Raw genomic sequence first — 1303 nt, 5'->3', positions numbered from 1 at the left:
ATCTCTATTGTGTCACTTTGGGCAACTTGAGTAACCTCAGAATACGAGGTAATTACAGCATTTTATTTCCTAATTGACCCAAATCTAATTGCATCCAAAGAGTTGCAGTGCCCTTGGCTACAGCCTGAGATATTTCTGTAAAATCATGAAAGTTCACAAGAAAGGGATTAGTGGAATTTCTCTGAGCCAAAAAGAGGAGGAATCCATTGTTATCCTAAGAAGTCCCAAATGCAGAGGACACACATTAATAACAAGATATCCTTCTGTGACCTCAGGGAAATAGTCTCCACTCGTGGCTTGGCCAACATTGTGGCATCAATGTCATCTCGTTTAACCTGGCTTTTCTTACACCTGGATAGTTGCTTCTATTCATCTTTAACCCCGTTTTCTGCCTTCATGTCTGTTCAGGCATGAATTCATAGCTTCCAATCTTATAACTTTCTCATTGTCTTCACCTGATTCCCTATTCTTTCCCTTTTCCTGATAGTCTTGGTAACAGCTGGAGTTACCCATACTCAAAAATCATAATTTAAAAAGTCCCCATGAATGAGGAGGGCAGAACCAAGAAGGATATCTGGCCTACCACCTTTGCAGAATTCTGTCCAAAAGAATGACTCAATATTACACCTTAAAGCTGTCTCCTATTTCCAAGCAGACAAGATCATTGTGCTCTCCCATAGTGTCAAATAATTCATGCTCTGTTTCTTTCCTTCTTCACACATTTCTGTTCTCACTATACTCGGCCCACACCTAGCACATTGACTGGTATACACCAGGTGCTCAAACAGTATCTTCGCTTCATGAATGAACGCATTTTACCTCTACCCAATGATATCATAACTGATAAGAGTTCTCGGTTTGATTTTTTTTAAATGTATTTATGGAGTACTTCAAAATTTCCTACAGAGCTATAGTAACCAAAACAGCATGGTACTGACATTAAACCAGACACACAGACCAATGGAACAGACTAGAGCACCCAGAAATAAATCCACAGATCTAAAGCGAACTCATTTGTGACAAAGGTGCCACAAACATACCTTGAGGAAAAGACAGTCCCTTCAATAAATGGTGCTGGGAAAACTGGATATCCACGTATGGAAGAATAAAACTAGACCCCTATCTCTTACCATATACAACAATCAAAATAAAATGGATTAAGGACTTACTTTTTTTTTTTTTTTTTTCACATGTTTTATTTCAGCCCTCTAAGAAAGTTAATTTTCTAACACTTCCCTTTGACAAGCTATCTTGTTCACTCCCGTGGTTGTCAATGTCTACCATTTCCTCTTCCACTAAATAT

Source organism: Macaca thibetana, chromosome X, assembly GCF_024542745.1.
Source record: "Macaca thibetana thibetana isolate TM-01 chromosome X, ASM2454274v1, whole genome shotgun sequence".
Taxonomy (NCBI): Eukaryota; Metazoa; Chordata; class Mammalia; order Primates; family Cercopithecidae; genus Macaca; species Macaca thibetana.
The sequence above is the reverse complement of the archived record's forward strand: the minus strand, read 5'-3'. Positions refer to the sequence as shown.